Source organism: Macaca fascicularis, chromosome 3 (genome assembly GCF_037993035.2).
Source record: "Macaca fascicularis isolate 582-1 chromosome 3, T2T-MFA8v1.1".
In the NCBI taxonomy this organism is placed as follows: Eukaryota; Metazoa; Chordata; class Mammalia; order Primates; family Cercopithecidae; genus Macaca; species Macaca fascicularis.
Window position 1 is genome coordinate 20,648,847 of NC_088377.1, and position 22,075 is coordinate 20,670,921.

Consider the following 22,075-nt stretch of genomic DNA (forward strand, 5'->3'; position numbering starts at 1 on the left):
GGAAGGAAACTGTCAATACTTTGAAGACCACCAATTAACCACCTCAGCTAATAAACAGAGAAGGCACCTGGGTATTTGGGGTTTGCCCCCACCCCCACCAGATTCACTTTCCAACCTTCACTACCCTCCTTTGAAATCCAAGATTTTAACTTCTAGGGCGTGCACCAACAAGCTTCCTTGCCCTCTAGCTTTCAGTTTGGCCAATGGAAGACACTGGCCAGGGAATTAAAAGTTTAGTGCAGAATGACGTAAGCACTTTTATTCCAACAGCAACCTTCCTGGCAAGTCATCACAAGCCAGCTCTGGCCTCCTATCCAAGGACACTCTTCTTACTGGGTGGCCCTCTTCATGCAGCCACTCTACGTTCCAGTCACTAACTGCTTCCTCCCCCTGCCCCTCAGCACTCCAGCTTTTTCTGACTCCAAAGCACTGCACTATTCTTTGATATAATACTGCACTTAACCCCACCCACATGATTCTAAACAATTCCTTTGTTGAACTCTCTTCTCTGATCCTTTTTGAGCATTTTGTTTTCTGCTTGATCACTGGGGAAAACAATACAACATCTTAAGTTGGCTAACATCAGAATTGAAAACATTTCTTACTCAAAAAAAAAGCAATCTGGTAAAATATATTTAAGTAATTCTCATGGTATTGGATTACTTAGTGATATGGTTTGGCTCTGAATCCCCACCCAAATCTCACCTCACACTGTAATCTCCACGTGGTGCAGGAGGGACTTAGTGGGAGGTGATTGGATCATGGGGGCAGTCTCCCCATGCTGTTCTCATAATAGTAGGGGAGTTCTCAGGAGATCTGATGGTTTTAAAGTGTGGTGCTTTCCCTTCCTTCTCTCTCCTGCCACCTTGTGAAGATGTGCCTTGCTTCCCCTTCACCTTCCTCCATATTGGCAAGTTTCCTGAAGCCTCCTCAGCCATGTGGAACTGTGAGTCAATTAAATTTCTTTTGTTTAAAAATTACCCAGTCTCAGGTAGTATCTTCATAGCAGTGTGAGAATGGACTAATATACTTAGTAACTCCTATACACATTGCCCATTGATTCTTCGGTTATATTGTCATTCAATCATTGCTTTATTTATTCCACCAGTTATTGATCACCTACTAAGATTGATGCTCTGTGAGCTACAGTAACCATATGAGGCACATGACTATAGTGTCATGTACTACATCATACATTTCTTCCTATGGACAGTTTCTAGCTTACCTTTGAACAATAACTGTAGACAAATGAAGATGCTAAAGAATGGAAGGAAAGCATTCTGGCCTCTGACAGGGACTGAAGTGAGAAAACCCATGAATTATAAGGAAGTGAAAAGTGACTTAAAAGACTAGGTTTCTTACAATAAGCAACTGAAGTCCCACTCTGGAGAGGGCTCAGTGAAGAGGGTGATCAGTCCTTTGTACAGAAATGTCTATACCCTAGAAGATGCCTGGTAGCTAAGTAGACATTCTTGGAGCTGTGCTAAAAATTGGAGTGAAAGAGTCCCAAAAGCTTTGAAAACAATTTTCCAGGCTGCCCTAGCTAAGGGGCATGTCATTCAACAGTGAGTAGTCAATTTAGTGAAAGTCAGTCACACACAGTTTGATAGTCTCAAGACTAAAAAAACCAACTGCGTGACTGAATTTTTTATTTTTCACGGTAGTCATTATTGAAGGAATCTGAATTTTTCATATGATTGTTTTTAGAATAACACTGATGTTGAAACTTTGCATTATTCTTTCTGCTGCAGACATCTTGAAACAGAAAAATAAACACTGCAGAGTAGAAAAGTCTTCAGGGCAAAAGACTGGCTTAGGGTACCTCCTAAAAAAAAAATCTATAAGCAGCCAGGTGCAGTGGCTCATACCTGTAATCCCAGGAGGGATTGGGAGGCCAAGACAGGTGGATCATGAGGTCAAGAGATTGAGACCATCCTGGCCAACAGGGTGAAACTCCGTCTCTATGAAAAATACAAAAATTAGCTGGCTGTGATGGTACACGCCTATAATCCCAGCTATTCAGGAGGCTGAGGCAGGAGAATCGCTTGAACCCAGGAGGCGGAGCTTGCACTGAGCCGAGATCACGCCATTGCAACTCCAACCTGGGTGACAGAGTGAGACTCCGTCTCAAAAAAAAAAAAAAAAAAAAATATATATATATATATATATATATATATATATGTTCTCTTACTATATTGCTATATTTCTGAATCATAACTAAATGCTTTTTCAAAAAAAAGTATTCTTTAAATGAAGAGTTGAAAAAATGTGAATATAATCAAGAAAAGCTATTGAGTTTAAGATAAACAGAGAGGGTGGCCTTCATCCTTAATCCCCACCATCTGATCCAGTTCCTGGTAGTTTCATAACTTTGTTGAATGACTTTTTTAAAAAAGCGGGAGCTATTTCTAGATGACAATAATCCCATCTAAGAGACTGAAGAGAAATTTGACAAAGCTATGCAGCAGCATAGCAAATACTTAGGAAATGGTAGGTCCACATAATGTAAATTTATTTGCAGTCACATTAGGTGGATCTGTAAGTTTATTTTGAAATATAAAGACTTGATTATATTTTTGTGAAATACAGTCTAATTTCTATCATATGCTCATCTTCATCATACCTGCTATTTGCATTTTGACATCATGAGGGGAACAGGAAGCAGTATCTGCCCTAGGCACAAATTCATCTCCAGGTGAAGTGAGAGGGATGACCATTTCTTTGGTTCACTTGGTTACACTTGGGGAATAGGGATTTGGGAGAATTTGGGAACCACAGAGCCATTGTTTCTAAGGACTCTTCCCTGGTGCTGCCAGATTTCACAGTTTGAGGTTCACAACACAAGACACTTGGGATCTTCCCTCTCCTTCCCGTTCTGACATTCCAGTATGGGGCACTGTTTGTTGGCTGGTCTCTGTTAACTACAAGGGTTCGTCCATAGGATAAGAAATTTGGGAGTGAAGTAGATTCCCTGTCCCAGGCTTCAGAGTGCCTTGGGAGCTGGATAATGCCATTTAGCACCATATTCCAAAGCCAAGGTCAGTGCTTGGTAGATGGAAGACATGTAAACACTGGTAAGCACATGTAAACACTGGCTGCAAACATCTGTGGAGTGTATCAGTGCATTTTGAGATTTAGCAGAGTAACATCCACTGCACCTTTCCAAGCGGAAAGGTTTCAAAATCATAAGCAACTTCATTCGGTAAGGTAGGAAACAGATGTATTTTGTGCACAATTTGACATGAGGTAACTTTTTGGAAGGTATACGTGATAAGCATAATGTACTCAACTTCCTAGAAAAATCAATGGCTTCCATGTATATTCAAACCAGGAGGTTTGGTTCTTTATGTATAATCGTTAATGGTCAACTATGGCCAAGATCAATTTAGTCTATACACTTTGGTATGGAAAGACTATTATGTCTTTATTTCTTTAAATCAACTTAGTTCAACTTTGTGACTCACTCTATTGGAATTCCTACTCATGCTTGGCCCCATCCTCTAAATCCCACCACCATGCATGCACACACGTAGGGCGCATACACCCACATGTATAGACACATGCTCCCAGATAAGGCACTGAGAAGGCAAAGAAAAGGATAAAACAGCAGAAAGATCCTTCTAAGATCCTTTAATTTTTTGCTCTGCTACTGAATACATCTATTATGGTCTCTTTATGTGTAGTGACACAGCCTCTGGGTCTCACTTAGGGATGGGGATTTGGGTAAGGCTGGGAACCACAGAAGTATTCCTTTCTAAGGTCTGGTCACTGTCTCTGGAACTGCCAGACTGCAGGGCTTGAGGTCCTTTCTCCCTTTCCCATTCTGACTCAACTCTTTCCCTGCGTTCAGAACCACTCCCCTTCTCACCAACTTTGGAACTCCGTTTCTTCTAAAAGGCTGAGATTTTTATATAAAGCCAAAAAAAGCTTTGGATTTAAGATTGCTTATGTTTTCTGCCAGACTAACATCCATGTGGCAAGGAATTTCAAAGCGTGAATTCTGCCTTGAAATAGAGCAAGGAAAAAACAGGTAGAAGAGATAAAATTTATTTCCTTAGATTGTCTGCCACAGTACAAAATCAAAGTGTTTTTGGTGAAATGCAAGAGGGGTGTAAGCGGATATCTGTAATACCAAAATAGGCAAAAAAACACAGGTTCATAAAAGATGAATTTTAAAATACTGTTTTAGGAATTGTTTATTAATTAATCATTATGATTTTGAAACAATCACTTTAATTCTACATTTTTACTCATCCCACCTGAAGTTCTAGTAGACTGCACAGTGGCGGGATGACAGTGTGATTTGTGAGGGTGTATCTGTGTATGTTTTCCTCTGAACTCTTACCTCACAGTATCATTTCTCTCTCAGGAGCTTGGTTTCTTTGAGAAATAAATTTAGAACTCAGGTGGGATGTCTGTGAAATAGAGGCACAAAAATCCTAGAAAACAGTTTTTTCCGATATTGAAATCTACCTCTGATAGGCATGATTTACCATCAGGTTACTTTGAGACTAACCCAACCTCTTCATACACATTTTTCATATATGGCATAGTTTGTTAAATATTTTGTTTTAAATACAAAAAAAAAGTGTTTGTGAAAAATTATGAATTGTTTCCAACTGACATGTTGTTCTAAAGCAATTTTTAAAACTTTTATGTAGAATTATTTATTCTTTTACAAGTTGACTGAGTATTCTGCTTAAAAAAGAAAAAATATTTATAAGTATATGGATAGATGCATTTTTCATGAGGAAAGAGAAATTAATATTCAAGATTTATAGGCATATCACTGAGCTATGCTATGTGAGTTTCTGTGGAGTATATTCTCCTAAAATTTTGACCACCTACTATTTCTTGGGAAATGAGGCCCATGTTATGTTGTCACTAAATAGTCAATTAGATGCCTGCTTTCAGGGACAATTACACATTTGGTATGTTTGCACATGTCTACCAAATGTTTTCAAAATGCTTTGAAACCCAAACACATTCTAGAAGAATTGGCACTATTCTTAAACCCGTCAAGGGTCCTAAAGTTCCAGTAACAATCACAGCTTCCACAGCTGGGCTCAACATCTGTTCTGAATATAATATGGTTTGGCTCTGTGTCCCCACCCAAATCTCACCTTGAATTATTAATCCCATAATTCCCATGTGCCAAGGGCGGGACCAGGTGGAGGTAATTGGATCAGGGGAGCAGTTTCCCCCACGCTGTTCTTGTGATAATGAGTGAGTTTCATGAGATCTGATGGTTTTATAAGTGTCTGGCATTTCCCTTGCTTGTACCACCTCCATTTTGCTGCCCTGTGCAGAAGATGCCTGCTTCTCACTTTTCTTCTGCCATGATTGTAAGTTTCCTGAGACCTCCCCAGCTATATGGAACTGTGAGTCAATCAAACCTCTTTCCTTTATAAGTTACCATCTCAGGTATTTCTTTATAGCAGTGTGAAAATGAACTAATACAAAATATGTATTTACTGGTAAACAAGAAGAATTCAGAGGCTGATCTGAAAGGATCAAATCAACTGGACCTATGTTAAATGTGGCCTGTATTTAAACCCTTTGCTGAATCTTTATACTTTTTCCTTGAAGCTACTGTCTTCCATTAATGAGGAAAGATGTAGGAGAATTCTTATTTTATACTTGTTTCACTTGGTTGACAGATGTAGGTTGATAATGAGTAAGGAGCCTTTAACAAGTGAGAAGGGTCCCAGATATGGGCTCTTTCCTTGGCTCTATAAACTTTATTAAATATTTCTATTATAAGACATGACTTATAAGAAATGTTGATTATCTTCAGGGCTTGTATTTAGCTGGTGTGACTCTGTATTAACATATTGAAATTATTTGGTACCCTTAAAATTATCCCAAATCCCCTCCCACACCACTGCTGGGTCCTCCTGACCTCCCCATTATCTAGCAAATTACCTCTAGGTCTCTTCTGATTGGTTTGGTGTCCATTTCATCTAGTTATTAACTGTTTTTCACATTGTCTCAGTTCTCTTAATTATCTTGCTTTTCTGTGCTTGAAGATAAGCCAGATTGATGGTAGGGTTTACAGAATACTTTTTATAAGTAAGTCATTTTCCATTATGAAAAGAACCTTTTATTTCAAGTACTTGTTCCTTTGGAGACCCTACTAATGTAGTCAACAAAGCAAGGAGGAACTAGAAATTATAACACATCATGTACCCAGTGCTTCTCCGCCCCTAGCTTCTCATGACAATCCCTTCATTACCCTCTCTACTCTCTTGTGCCATGCGTGAGTCCTCTTGCCATCCCACCCCACCATACACCTGACGCCCAAATTGGTGTTCCTCACTCAGCTTGCCTTACTTGGGACATGCCATGTTTACACTTTCACAGATTCCTCCCATTCTTTTTATATACCCCATCCATGACCCAAACTACTTGAAGGAGAACTCCACTGGGTTCTCATCCTTAGGACCCTGCTTTTGGCATTCAAAGGAATCAATTAGCTCCACATTTCACTGCTGTAGGGATCATTGATATTACTGTGAGAATGCAAGATTTTCTCTCACTGATTACTTGATGACAATAAAAGATCTGATATTCTGCATTCCCATGTAGCATTTTAATTGAAGTCTGAAAATGTGGCTAAAATCTCTTATTTTTTGAGACAGGGCCTTGCCTCACCCAAGCTGGGGTGCAGTGGCCCTTTGAGGCTTACTACAGCCTCAGACTTCTGGGATCAAGTGATCCTCAGCCTCCCAATGTTCTTTGTAGACAGCTTGACGGAGTCTCATGGCACAAGAAGATTAAAACAGTGTCTCCAATTTTAATAAATTTTTGCAATCCAAAACAAAACAAAAAAAAAGAGAATGCAGGATTTGTATCTAGTAAGCTGTGTTTTAACTGTGACATTTTGGAGGCAGAATTCTCACCTGTCCTTTGTTAGCCAATCCAAATGACACTCTCAATTGTGACTGCTACAGGCCTGGATAGTGATGTTGACTGAAGAGGCTGACTGAACCTGGCAGGACCTCCACTGCTCATGCTTACATCCCATCTGTGTGAAAGTCCTTTCCAGGAGAAAAAGCATTTTCCAAAATTGTACAGATATCTCCCAAATGAAGCAGAGCTGTTTAGACCATTATTTAGTGAGTTTAAGAGACTGTTCACAGTGCCTGCCTGCATGGAGCAAATAATAAATCAGTCTGATTTTAATTTTTCGGGATGACTGGATTGGATCCCAAGTCATCACGTTGTTATGGTGTGTTTGATTTGCTTTGGCTCTAGAGTTACTACTAAGGAATAATCTCTAATCCAGTTGCACTCACCCTTCTCTCAAGTCATCTTGTGTTCAGTAAGAATATACATTACTCATTGGTATATGGTTTTAAAAGGTTTCAAACACCATGAATATATGACTTTACTTCTTGTAGCACAATCCATTAGCCACACCTGACTGCCTGATACTTCAGACCACAAATATTTAAAATCTGCTCACTTCTTGCTCATTTTAATTCATCAAAGAATCTATGTTTAAAAATAGAATGTATTTCAGCTTTTGAGTTTTCTGTGAAAGAGCCCTCATATTCTGCCTTGGTCTATATTTTAGAAGGAGACTTTTGCCTTACACTGTCCCCGTTTTGATATTTAAGAAAAAATATTGGAACATACAGGTTTGCTAAAAATGACCCAAATTACTTGAAGGAGAAACAGTAGCCAAGAGTGTGGGGGTGGCAATGGCAAAGATGTTGCTGGTTTTCAGAAATATCAAGACCATCTGCTATGTCAACAACATTTCTGCCACAGTCAAAACCAGCTGGTGAGAGGAAAGTCTCTCGGGGTGTGAGGTTCTAACAGGAGTGAAGATGGCCCTCTCTAAAGGGGAAGTGTGTTTTAGAAGAGGCCTGACAGCTGGGGAGAGAGCCCGTGGGGAGTTGCAGGCCACAACAAGGTCCGGGTTTGCAAACAAAGCATAGATCAGACTGCTGATGAGGGTGTGATCATCAGAGGCAGCCATCAAGACTTAATTCTACTTGTCCTGGACATGTCTCAAGAATGCATTAGTCACACATAAGGCATTTATAGATGTGAGACACCACATTACTCACTGGAGCTTCATGTTCACACCTTGACTGGAGATGTTATGGGACATCATTAGATTCTGTTATCTCCTTTTCTTCCTGTAGCTGTCCTGGAAGAGCATGATGAGGTGGGGTGGGGTGGGAGGCTGTCTTAAGAATATTCTGGGCAGTGGTGCAGCACACGAACTACTTAGTCAGAGGACACACCAGCGGAGGTGGAGAATGGAGAGTGCTCTCCCAGGAAAACATTTTTCTAGGCTATGTTTACTCAGAAAGCAAGTCATTCTTGCCACTATTCATTTCCTCCTGCAAAGCTCATGATTCTAGTTAATCAAATGGCTTCATAAAGAATGCCATTATTATTTCAAGACAGGCAGAATTGTAATCTGATAGAAAGTACAACAAAGACCTGCATTATGTCAGGCATATCATTAAAATCAATTGTACTTTGTTTTCAACCTTACAGAATATTGGGGTCAGTAAAACCTTGTCATTTATAAGTCTAATCTTTTGTATTTAGATGTTACATTTGGTCTCTTTCAAACCACTATAATAATTAGGAATACTATAAAAGTAATGTAAGTAACTTGTGGAGTCTTTATGTGTGTGTGTGCTTCTATAAATGTTCCTTCTGGTTTGGAAGCTATTGGCCACTACTCTTCTATGTTACTATGTTAATTGTTTTTCAAGAAAATAAGCAAGTGATAATCTCCATTTTAGTACATCTTAGATAGTGTCTTAGAAACCCAAATGATTTTTTCTGTGTAAAAACAGAATGGCCCACCTTCCCAATTTGACTTTATTTATATAGGTAATTCTCAGAATCACCATAGATCTTGTTCCCAAGACGATTCTCTTGAATAACTCATAAGATTGCCTTCATTGCACTGTTGTCTAAATGTGAACCTTGCAGAGATTCTTTTTCATGACCGTTCATAAATATTCTATTTCCTTTTTAGCCAGACTTGTCTCTAACCAAACATTTATAGTCAACATTTGTGAGATGGCTATCAAGACCTAATTCTGCCTCCCCATACTAAAGATATTTATGTACTTACAAAAACAGCTACTTGGATTCTTTAATGACAGCTTTAAATCTTTCTCCTAAAACAGTGATTCTGCTATTTTCAAGTCTGGCCGGGAGCAGCGTGCTAACTACGCTACACGTGACTTTAGCCTGCGGGTACACTGCTACTGAGACGTCATGGTCTGGTGGATAGAGTGGGACAATAATTTACTCTCTCATTCTACCCTGAGGTCTCAGGTGACCTTGAGCGAGTCATTTGGCCTTGTTTTTGCATTTCAAGTGTCTTTCCACAACAATGGAAAAATCTTTGCATCTGTTCTCTTTGCAGGGATGCTTCTAATATTGCTTTCTTTCTTCCTGTCATACACATTCTTTTTATTATTGTTTTTCTGTTTAATATTCCCTATGATGTGAGCATCCAGCATTCCTGGCTGACTGTGTAATTATTGCAGAGAGTCACAGGAAATTTTTTTTCAAGCAGGAAGTTGAGTTAGAAAGATTAGGCAACTGTAAAGGCCCCATGATTCCCTTTGTTTCTCATTCTTTGTTGAAAGTTTGTCTACCATGGGCCAGACACGGTGGCTCACGCCTGTAACCCCAGCATTTTGGGAGGCTGAGGTGGGTGGATCATGAGGTCAGGAGTTGGAGACCATCCTGGCTAACACAGTGAAACCCCGTCTCTACTGAAAATACAAAAAATTAGCCAGGCATGGTGGCGGGTGCCTGTAGTCCCAGCTACTCGGGAGGCTGAGGCAGGAGCATGGCTTGAACCCAGGAGGCAGAGGTTGCAGTAAGCTGAGATGGCGCCACTGCACTCCAGCCTGAGTGACAGAGCAAGACTCTGTCTCAAAAAAAAAAAAAAAAAAAAGAAAGAAAGTTTGTCTACCACTATCTCCATTTTCTAAAATTGCCTTCTTTCTTTCACATCTGCCCCATGCCTCCTCCTTATTCCTTTTTCATATATTTCACATTTGTTTTTAATATTCCAAGCTTCCTAAACAAAAGAAAGGGCTACATATTACTAAATGCTGGTATTTTGGAGACGATTTATTTATTCAGCCAACATGTAATCAATAAAAAGGCTAAAGGGCTGTCATGCAGAAACAAAACAAAGTTAGAAGAGAGGTTTAAAGAGACAAATTTTGACTCAATATAAGTGTTTCAGGCCAGGCACAGTGGCTCATGCCTGTAATCCCAGCACTTTGGGAGGGCAAGTTGGGCACATCACCTGAAGTGTTCAAGTTCAAGACCAACCTGACCAACATGTTCAAACCTCATCTCTACTAAAAATACAAAAATTAACCATGTGTGGTGGTGCATGCCTATAATCCCAGCTACTCAGGAGGCTGAGGCAGGAGAATCACTTGAATCCGGGAGGCAGAGATTGCAGTGAGCCCAGATTGCACCATTGCACTCCAGCCTGGGTGACAAGAGTGAAACTCTGTCTCAAAAAATAAAATAAGGGTTTCTTCTCACATAAACTCACCTGGATGTGAGTCCTGTAGGATGGAGAGCATTGCACAGCCAGCAGAAGGTGGTGATGTGCTGAAAAGAAGAGGAATTCTGGTCACCACAACAAGCTTCATGCAACTACCAGAGTTTCACAGACTGGGCCAGCAGAATCACTGGCTTGTTCAGTAAGGTTGTTAGAACAAGTTTAATGGAAGTAAGAGTTGGTAACAGTGGGCCCCATTCAGTTATTGGGAAGGAAGCTTGACAAGATAGAACCAAAGTGGCAGGCTGCAGTGTGAGCTCAGCTTTTAGGCTTTCAGAACTTTATCCCATCCTCTGCAGTGGCTACAGAACCACCATCACCACAGCAGGTAAATTCCTAGGCAGAAAGGGATGGGTCCCCAGGGAAACTCAACCTTCAAGCCAAGGACAATCTAAAACCTGAAAACCAAAGTGTAAATCCACAAACCAGACTGAGAGCATTCCGTTTGGCATGCTCTCTCCAAATTGGTCCTTTTCCTTCACCTATTTTACGTATGCATACCCTTCCCCAATAGGTCCTCTACACTATTGTGCTTATTTCTGAATGGTGCTTTTTCAAACATACCCATAGACCAACCAGCACGCACTTCCCCATTTCAAGCCCATAAATATCCCTAGACTTAGCCTCATGGCTGGCAACCCACCTTCAGGTCCTCTCTCACCATCAAGAGCATTTTTGTTGCTCAATAAATTTTATTCTGCCTTACTCACTTTCTGGTGTCTGTGTACCTCATTCTTCTCAGTCGTGGTACAAGAACTCGGAACTTGTTGAACTACAGGAGTAAAAGAGCTGTAACATTAGTTTTAGAAAGAAACTGGGATTTTGGGCAGTGTAACCATGCAGGGCTGGGTACAGTAGTTCAGGCAAGTAATCCCAACATTTTGGTAAGCCAAAGTGGGCAGATCACTTGAACCCAGGGAATTGAAACTAGCCCTGGGCAACATGGTGAAACCCCATCTCTACAAAAACTACAAAAAATTAACTGGGTTTGATGGTGCATGTCTATAATCCTAGCTACTCAGGAGACTGAAGTGGCAGAATTACCTGAACCCAAGAAGTCAATGCTGCAGTGAGCTGTGATCACACCACTGCACTGCAGCCTGGATGACAGTGAAACTTTGTCAAAAACCAAAACAAACAACAACAATAACAACAACAACAACAAAAAAGCACACTACTGAGAAGTAGCAGGGGAAAGGCAGCCCTGGCCCCCAGAAGCTGGTCTAGCACACACAGTTACGTCAAGTTATTCTCCTGTTAAACATAAACAGTCTCACAGAATACCAACATCAAACGAGATTACTCTGAGACCATGATAAACCGAGGTAAAACAAGTCCACTTCATAATTTTATCCAAGGAAAGATAAAACCAAGGTCACTACACTACCCACAAAATACCAGATATCTCCTCTTTTGGCCAAAATGTGTGACTGCTACTTTATAATTAATCTACCATCTCTATAAATAAGATTCATTAAGATACCCAATTATAGAATTGCCCCCACTTTCTGACAGCGTTCAATCTAGAGTGAACACCTGCTTTGTGGACCCTCTCTGACATCACTCAACCAAAGTCCTAATCCTGTAAGAGGGTCTTTCTAACACCCTGTCTGAGACACCCCATAGTTTCCTATGGTATATGTTCTCCTTCTGCAATAAATTATAAACTCAATTTATTTGATTACAGGTGTGTTCCTGGTGGTATTTGTCTGGAGGGTATTGACAGTACAAAGTTAGATTCAAAATAGAAATTCAGTTCCAAGAAATCGGCATACATTTAGACAATGAGCACTTATTAAAGCTGCAAAGTTAAGAGTTACTCAAACAGCCAAGACTTGCCCCGGGGTTGTGAAATTAGTTCTCACCATGATTTAATTCCAAACCACACCAGAAAATAAAGAGTTGATGTCACAATTCTGTCTGCAAGTGAGATTTGGGGGGTTACAAAATATACTGGGCCTGCAGTGCAGAGTTAGGAAAAGAAGCTGCAAAGAGGGAGGGAAGCTGTAATTAGTAAGCTGAGCTGTTTTAATAATGCTCTGTACATTCTGGACTCCTAGAGACCAGAATCTTCATGATCAGAATTGTCCAATCTGTCAATCACTTGGAGACACATTAAAGAAAACCAAATGATAACAATGCAGTTGCTAGGATCTAGGAAAATCTTAAGAAAATCTACCTTTGAGTCATTTTATACTATATCCCTTTATTTAGTTAATTTAGTTTACATGCTTTCTCGCTCTGTCTCTTGCTCTCTGTCTCACACATACACATATGTTATTAATATATCCTTTTTTTCTACTTTCAAGCCTCTAATACATACTCTCAAGGCTAGGTGTTCTAACTTGGTTTATTCTCTGCTTAAAGCAGTGAGTCTCGACTTGGCTGCACATTAAAATGGATGGAGAGTGTTAAAAAAAATAAATAAATAAAACCTCAGTGCCCAGGCCACACTCCAGTCCAATTAAATTGGAATATCTGGAATAACATCCTGGTATTGGTTTTTTTTTTTTTTTTTCTCCTTATTCTTCATTCCAATAGGCAGCCAAGATCGAGACCCACTGGCTTAGAGTTACTCCTTCCCCAAACAAGGGTCTCATTATGTAACTGGTGAGTCCCTTTCAAATAACAGGCCATACCCTCCAGCTACATTCCTCTAACAACACTATTCTTAACCAGCCTGCAGATTATAACCACCTGGGGGGTCATAATCTGAGAGTTCTTGGGTGAACTCAGTCAGCTGTTTTGATCCTAAAGAGTAATAGAAGCTTGAGAACCACCACTCTTCCACCAGGTATAAAGGGGTAATAATATTTAAAATAATTAAGAACAGGTTGGTACCAACCAATCAGAATTGTGCTGGGATTAGGGTAGCATACTAGATGTCAAATCTTAATTACTGGACCAAAATGAAGCACAGGGAATCCTAAGGAAGTGTATTAGTCCACTCTCAAGCTGCTAGTAAAGACATACCTGAGACTCCGTAATTTATAAAGGAAAGAGGTTTAACTGACTCGCAGTTCCACAGAGCTGGGGAGGCCTCAGAAAACTTACAATCATGGCAGAAGGGGAAGCAAACACATCCTTCTTCACATGGTGACAGCAAGGAGAAGTGCCAAGGAAAGGAGGTAAAGCTCCTTATAACACCATCAGATCTCATGAGAACTCACTGTCATGAGAACAGGATGAAGGAAGCCACCCCCATAATTTAATTATTTCTACCTGGGACCTCCTACAACATGTGGGGATTATGGGAACTACAATTCAAAATGAGATTTGTGTGGGGACACAGCCAAATCCTATCATTCCACCCCTGGCCCCTCCTAAATCTCATGTCCTCACATTCCAAAATACAACCATGCCTTCTCAACAGTACCCTAAAGTCCTAACTCCTTGCAGCATTAACCCAAAAGTCCAAGCCAAAAGTCTCATCTGAGACAAGGCAAGCCCCTTCCACCTGGGAGCCTGTAAAATCAAAAATAAGTGAGTCACTTCCTAGGTACAGGCATTGGGTAAATATACCTGTTCCAAATGGGAGAAATTGGCTAAAACCAAGGGACTACAGGCCCCTTGCAAGTCCAAAATCCAATAGGGCAGTCAATAAATCTTAAAGTTTCAAAATGATCTTGTTTGAATCCATGTCTCACATCCGGGTCATGCAGATGCAAGAGGTGGGCTCCCATGGCCTTGGGCAGTGCCACTCCTGTGGCTTTGCAGGGTACAACCCCCATCCTGGCTGCATTCATGGGCTGGCTTTGAGTGCCCACAGCTTTTCCACATGCATGGTGCAAGTGGTCAGTGAATCTACCATTCTGGGGTCTGGAGGACAATGGCCTCTTCTCATATTTCCACTAGGAAGTGGTCCAGTGGGGACTCTGTGTGGAGGTTCCAACCCCACATTTCCCTTCTGCATTGCCCTGGCAGATTCTCCATGAGGGCTTTGCCCCTGTAGCAGACTTCTGCCTGCACATCTGGGCATTTCCATACAACCTCTGAAATCTAGGTCGAGGTTCCCAAACCTCAGTTCTTGACGTCTATGCGCCCACAGGCTCAACACCACATGTAAGTCATCAAGCCTTGGGGCTTGCACCCTCTGAAGCCACGGTCTGAGCTGTACGTTGGCACCTTTTAGCCACGGCTGGAGGTGAAGCAGCTGTGATGCCAGGCACCATGTCCCAAGGCTGCATAGAACTGGGGGGTCCTGGGTCCAGCCCAGGAAACCATTTTTCCCTCCTAGGCCTCCAGTCTGTGATGGAGAGGCTTCCCCAAAGGTCTCTGACATGCCCTGGAGACATTTTCCCTATTGCCTTGGTGGTTAGCATTTGGCTCCTTATAACTTATGCAAATTTCTGCAGCCAGCTTGACTTTATCCCCAGAAAATGGGTTTTTCTTTTCTACTGCATCATTAGGCTGCAAATTTTCCAAACTTTTATGCTCTATCACCTCTTGAATGCTTTACTGCTTATAAATTTCTTCCACCAGATACCCTAAATTCTCTCTCTCAAGTTCAAAGTTCCACAGATCTCTGGTGGCAAAATGCCACCAGTCCCTTTGCTACAGCATAATAAGAGTCACCTTTGCTCTAGTTTCGAACTATTTCCTCATCTCCATCTGAGACCACCTCAGCCTGGATTTTATTGTTCATATCACTATCAGCATTTTGGTCAAAGCCATTCAACAAATCTCTAGGAAGTCCTAAACTTTCCCAAATCTTCCTGTCTTCTGAGCCCTCTAAATCTCTAGGAGGTTCCAAACTTTCCCAAATTTTCTTGTCTTCTTCTGAGCCCTCCAAATGGTTCCAGCTTCTGCTTGATACCCAGTTTCAAACTCGCTTCCACATTTTTGGGTATCTTTACAGCAGCTCCGCCCCCCTACTCTCTGCAGTACCAATTTACTGTATTAGTCCATTCTCATGCTGCTAATAAATATATACGGGAGACTGGGTAATTTATAAAGGAAAGTGGTTTGACTCACAGTTTCACAGGACTAGGGAGGCCTCAGGAAACTTACAATCTGGCAGAAGGGGAAGCAAACACATTCTTCTTCACATGACAGCAGCAAGGAGATGTGTCAAGCAAAAGGAAGAAAAGTCACTTATAAAACCATCGGAACTCACTATCACGAGAACAAGATGGGGAAAACTGCCCCTACAATTTAATTATCTCCACCTGGTCCCTCCCACGACACGTGGGGATTACGGGAACTGCAATTCAAGATGAGATTGGATGGGGACACAGTAAAACCATATCAGGAAGCAATCAGAGAAGCCAGGGCAACAAAGGGTCATTTAGAGGATCTGGAACAGTGACTATCAACCAGTAAAGAGGTACTTTAATAATTTTAACATTTAATACAGGCTTTCCTGTGAGTACCACCTGAATGTCAGCCTTGTGCAAACCTACTGCTAGGATAGCACCTATCCTCCTTGTAGTGTAACTGTATATTGCTATTTGAGGACCTGTTATGTGCTTAACGAATGCCTGATAAATGGATAAGTGAATGAATTTTGCCTAATGCAGACGCCCCTTTTATTTTTTCTTACAATTTGTCAAAAGATTTTCTCTTTTATAACATAGTTAACTTCTTAGTGTCTTGATAATTGCAAAGACTGTAAAGAGTTTCATTGTTACATTTTTTTCAATATTGCATATCCTGTAAGTCTACCATGTGGTTAGGTGTTATAAGGAATAACAGAAAGCATAAGACGAGATTTCTGAGTTCCAGGTATTTGGAAATACCTGTGCCTCCAAGTTAAACCTTGGTGCTATTTCATTTCATGGTGCTACCAAGACCTATGGAATCAGCACCCAGGGGAAGCATCTACGATGGCGGCATCTCAGATCCCATGGTTGGCCACTGAAGAAGTATGTTTGGGGACATGAAGACTTTCCTGTTACTCTATTCCTTATAAATAACTTCCTATTCATAGCACAAGAGATAACATTTCCTGTCAATATCGAGTCACATGTTGCTTGATATATGTTATTATAAAAGACTCCTCTTAGTCTAATTACCTAACATTATACTGGAAGTCAAGGTCAAAATAGGCAACTGTCATAACTCCAGTATGTCAGTAGTTCACTTAATTTTTATGTCTCCCTCTTGAAGAAGGCTAAACAAACCACCAACAGGAATGAAGCAGAAAGAACTGCGTTTTATTCCACAGACAGGACCCATAGTGAGTGATGAGCATCTACTTCAGTATTTTACAATTCTTAAAGTGGTTTATTAATTATAAAAATTTTCCAATTTGAAAGAATCTAGGCAAATAAATTTTATTCACATTTTTAAATGTATGACTAATATATTTTATTTGGTTTAAATATTTGATATGCATACAATGATTCAATACGATACATGCATTGTAATCAGTCTTGAGAATTAATAATTTTTACACTTATTATAGTGAAATATCCACCCAAAGGTGCTCTCATATGCATATAGTGTCAGAAATAAAAGAAACACGGTTGCCCCTTGGCTAAGACCCTAACTTTCAGGACTACCTTCCTGGACTTTTTTCAAATGATGCATCCACAGAACAAATGAATATCTTGACTTTGGACACATGATACTATCTGTATCTCACTACTTTGACTCCAGTCTGGCTATGGGATTTTCCTTCTCTTTATCTTGGAATGTTTCTTTGCTATAGTAGCATTAATAATTTTTATAATTAGTTAATATTTAATATCAACTCATGAAGATAAACACTGACCTACTCCATCAATGACTGAAATAAATTATCCAGCTTTCTACAAAACAAAAGTCCATTTTCATGTTGGTGATGGGAAACAGATGGAATGAGCGACCATAATTTAATTTAATAACAGCATGCAGCTCTTATTATTCAGGGACTTAATTTGATTATTGGTATTCTTATGATAAATGTCTGCGTAACATTGAATTTTACGCCAGTTATTTAAATACCTGCACAAAGCTTAACATTCCATTAAGGTCAATCTTCTGAAAATAAGCTGTAAGTTTATATTCTTTTAATGTATTCTATCTTTGACATCTCTCTGTATTTGATTTTTATGAACACCTGTTTCTATAGGAGACGGCTGGGTGAATTTGTGACTGGAATTACTCATAAGCAGGAAAACATGCTGGGAACTCTTTTGAAGAGATGAAGCCTCGATGAAGGGCCTATATCATACCAAAGTAAGTGAAGTTGAGAGATACTTATAGGAGAGCTGGCTCCATGAAGATGAAAAAAACATCAAATCCAAAGTATGGAGAATAAATTCAAGCCCAGTCCTACCCGGTCACATCGTTAACAAGGTCCAAATTAATCAGGATGGAATGAGGAACTGGGAGTCGTCTAAACACCAGCTGTCAACTAGTCGTGAAAGACAAGGTCGTTCTCCAAATTTTCAATTGGAGGCAAGGCAAAAAAGGCCAAAAGCAAATACAGGTGTACCTTGTTTTGTTGCATTTCGCTTTATTGCATTTTTTGCAAATTGAAGGTTTGTGGCAACCCTGCATTGAACAAGTCTATTAGCATTATTTTTCTCACTGTGTGTCTCTGTCTCACATTTTGGAATTCTCACAATATTTCAAACTCATTCATTATTAGTGTCTCTTTTATGGTGATCTACACTCAGTGATCTTTGAGTTGTCATTGTAATTGTTTGGGAGCACCACAAATGACACCCATATGAAACAGTGAACTTAATTGGTAAATGTTGTGTGTGTTCTGACTCCTTCACCAACCAGTCATTCCTCAATCTCTCACCCTCTCCTCACACCTCCCTCTTCTCTGACACATAGCAATACTGAAATGAGGCCAGTTAATAACCCTACAATGGCCTCTACGTGTTCAAGTGAAAGAGTCACATGTCTCTCTCTTAACATCAAAAGCTAGACGTGATTAAGCTTAGTGAGAAAGTCATGTGGAAAACAGAGACAGGCTAAAATCTCGGGCCTCTTGCATCAAACAGCCACATTGTGAATGCAAAGGAAAAGCTCTTGAAGGAAATTAAAAGTGCTACTCTGGTGAACACATGAATGATTTTTTAAAAAGTGAAGCAGCCTATCATTGATATGTAGAAAGTCTGAGTGGTATGGATAGAAACTCAAACCACCACAACAGTCCCATAAATCAAAGCCTAATCCGGCTCAAAGCTCTCAGCATCAAGATGCAACCCTCTTTAAGAAAAAAAAAAAAAAAAAATTCCAACTCGCTGAAGGCCCAGATAATTGTTAGCATTGTTTACCAATAAAGAATTTTTAAATTGAGGTATGCTTGTTTTTCTTTCTTTCTTTTTTTTTTTTTTTTTAAGATGGAGTCTCACTCTGTCACCCAGGCTGGAGTGCAGTGGTAGAATCTTGGCTTACTGCAACCTCCACGTCCAGGTTCAAATAATTCTCCTGCTTCAGCCTTCCAAGTAGCTGGGGTAAATTACAGGTGCACACCATCATGCTCAGCTAATTTTTTTTTCATTTTTAGTAGAAATAGGGATTTGCCTTGTTGGCGAGGCTAGTCTCAAACTCCTGACCTTAGGTGATCCACCCACCTCGGCCTCCCAAAGTGCTGGGATTACAGGCTTGAGCCACCATGCCCAGCTGGGTATGCATATTTTTTAGACATAATGCTATTGCACACTTAATACACAATAGCATAGTGTAAACACAACTTTTATTTGCAATGGGAGACCAAAAAATTTGTATGACTTGCTTCATTGCAACACCCGCTTTATTGCGGTGGGCTGGAAATGAATTTGCAGTATCTCCGAGTTAGGCTTGTATGGAAAAACCAGGGGCATGAATTAGAATGAAGTGGCAATGGTAGGCTCCCCAACCCACCATGGAAATATCAGAGTTAGCACTGCAGCCCACATCCTACCTAAACCCCCGGTGGGTCACATAGGAAGGGCAATTACTGATAGGGTTACAACGGGAGGTTGTTGTCAAGCACATCAGTGTCCATTTGCTTCTGAGCACTGGAACATCAAGAATGGCAATCTGAAGAATATTCCAGATCCTCTGGGCTACTGACTGGGAGACAACAAAAAGATATTTATGATAAGTTAGTTAGAAAGCGGAATGGATGCCACAGATGAAACAAATAATACAAAGTCTCAGGACTTACTGATTTTTGTGTATTATGAGTAAATCAGGTCAGTTTTAGAGTATGCTTCAATCTAGCAAGACCAAGTGTTCAAATGCAAATTGGCTTTCAATAAAAGTAAAACGGGCTCAAAATAAATCAGATTAAAAAACATTTTTTCACTAAAAAATTGGGTGATAAAACCAAAGGCCATGCCAGTGCTGCTCACTGCTTTCCAATGAATGAACCATCGATTTATTCATCTGATAAATATTTGTTGAGCAAATAACATGTGATAAGCACTGTTCTAGGCAATGATGAACCAGACACAAGAGCTATCCTAATAGGGTGAGGGTCATAGAACATGAGCAAGAAAAATGCAAAATAATTCCAGAGAATGACTGTTACAGGGAGGTAATAAAGTGGGTTCCCGTGACAGAGAATGACTGTGGAGGGGAAGTGGAGTACTTCTTTCAGCAAAGTAGTCAGGAAAGGTCTTTTGGAGAAGGGGTAGTGTTTCACTGAGACCTGAGTGGTGAAAAGAGGGTAACAGGGGAACAGAGACCAAGCAGAGGAGCAAGCTGGATCAGCTATTAGGGATCAAGTACTGCATGTGCTTGATGAACTGGTTTTAGGCCCAAGATATTTCAGTCTTTATGATTTAATTTGCCCTACAGCCTTCATGCTCACCTAAAAGACAGAGATAATCACCTGGAGAAAAAGAGAGCCACTGAGGAGGACTATACGGTGTCTGTTACCCAGCCTGGGTGCGGAGACCACTCCTGCAAGAAATGAATGGAGCTGCAACAGGCCAAAGGTGGAGGAAGGCACTTTTTTCACAAGGGGCAGGCACCTGAAACCAAGGTCCAGGGGACAAAGCACATTTCCAAGTAGAGGAGGGGCCTACCCCCATTTCTTTAAGAAGCCCAGTGTGAGTCAGGTTCATTGTGCACAAAAGAAGGAAACAACACTACTTTTACACCTGGAAAGCTTCAGAAAGTGCAGATATCAGCATATCTATAGAGGACTGCACCATTGAGATGGTGCAAAGTGTAACTCTCAGGGGCCCTGGGAAGGAAGAGACTCCGTGAATGAGCCAGGGTGGAGGAGCAGGAGAAGACTTTTCACAAGCACATATAAGACACCCCATCTCCTAGGTATATTTTGTGTCTACATGCAACAACGATGAGTCAGAAAAGTGTGAGGTGTGTCACCATATCCCCAGCCACAAAATCCCCAATGTCACCCTCTTCTCCCAATCTTCCCTTCACCTTTTCGTTCCCCCGAGGATATGGTTTTTCTCTGCTTTCCTCTTTAGCGATGGCTATTTTCCCTCCTAGGTCTGGAGGTGGAGTAGGTGTCCTCGTTGCTCTTTATTGCCCCTTTCAGAGAATTCTCCCTCCCTCTTCCCTATACCCTCCCCAACCTTAAGGCTCACATCATTGCTGTTATAAACTGAATCATGACCCCCCTCAAATTCATATGTTGAAGTCCTAACTCCCAGTACCACAGAATGTGACTGTGTTTGGCTATGGGATATTTAAAGAGGTGGTTAAGATTAAATGAGATGATTAGAGTGGGCCTTACTCCAATATTACTCATATCCTATAAGAGTAGGCGATTAGGACACAAACATACATGGAGGAAAGACCCTGGGAAGACGAGGGGAGAAGACAGCCATCTACAAGTGAAGGAGAAAGGTCCCAGAAGGAACCAACCTTGCCAACACCCAGATCTTGGACTTCTAGACTCCAGAACTGTGAGGAAATAAATGTCTGTTGTTTAAACCACCTGGCCTACGGTACTTGCTAAGGCAGCCCCAGCAAACGAATACAATCAGACAGCCATCCTTCCTTGTTGCTGTTATCTGCAGCCCTCCTTGAAGATCTTATTTTTTGATTGAGTCCTGTTGCTGTCTCCTACACAGCCTCTGTCGTAATCCTTGGTGACTTGATTTCTATGTGTATAAGCTTTCCAACACCTTGGCCTCTCAGTTCCTGGTTCCTCATTCTGGCCCAGCCATCCACTCCCACGGCCGTAGTGCCAAGCAAACTCTCCAACTGAAGTCCATGAGGTGTCGAGCCTTTGACCCCTCATAGATGCTGAGCGGGATGGGAGCACCTAAAGTCCCCAGTCAATCACTCCTGGCCTCAGGCAGTCTCCTGCAACTCCTAGACATATATGCTATATAAATATTTTCATTTTCTATACGCACCACAACAGAAAAAAAATACTAGAAGACACTGCTCTAGGTCTTGTGATTACCAATAACAGCACTCCACTCACAGCCTCACTTCAATAATCACTTTTCTTCCAATCACCATCTCCCATCATTACCAACTCCCTTCTCTAGTTATTTACATCCAGGAATGTTTGACTCCCTTGAGACCTACATGCCATTGAACCTTCCAAAATGAATATTTGTTGGATCAATGAATGAATGGATGAATTTT

The 22,075-nt window shown here is 40.8% G+C and overlaps 1 long non-coding RNA gene across 1 annotated transcript in view; it reads right to left on the reverse strand.

The window, feature by feature from the left end:
* Positions 1–22,075, reverse strand: part of LOC102115465 (uncharacterized) — a 289,733-nt gene that overhangs the window by 74,173 nt on the left and 193,485 nt on the right. Inside the window, exon 7 of the long non-coding RNA XR_012432083.1 lies at positions 10,565–10,623. This is a non-coding gene — a long non-coding RNA (uncharacterized lncRNA). The remainder of the gene's footprint in view (positions 1–10,564; positions 10,624–22,075) is intronic.